Source organism: Elephantulus edwardii, unplaced genomic scaffold (genome assembly GCF_000299155.1).
Source record: "Elephantulus edwardii isolate Elephantulus edwardi_28Jun2011 unplaced genomic scaffold, EleEdw1.0 scaffold00308, whole genome shotgun sequence".
Classification (NCBI taxonomy): domain Eukaryota; kingdom Metazoa; phylum Chordata; class Mammalia; order Macroscelidea; family Macroscelididae; genus Elephantulus; species Elephantulus edwardii.
In genome coordinates this window covers 1,403,975-1,404,243 of record NW_006400058.1, presented here as the reverse complement: position 1 = coordinate 1,404,243, position 269 = coordinate 1,403,975, and positions in this window count along the sequence as shown.

The window sequence follows — 269 nt, the reverse complement described above, 5'->3', positions numbered from 1 at the left end:
TTTTCTACTTTATTGATTTTTCACTTTAATGGAAACTGTAAAGTTTTCTACCAAGTGTCATTAATCATAATAGTCAGTTGGTCATGTAACAGAGACACCTAACAGTAAGTGTTCAGGGAGCTAAGGTCAGAATCACAGTATCAGTTATTGCACAGGAGGTGAGGTTTTAACAAAAGTTCAGTGGTGAACTTATCCAAATCCATGTCTCCTAGAATTCATGTCACACTGTAAGGGAAGGACTTTAGGTCATTGTTAAGTCTGAAGCTATG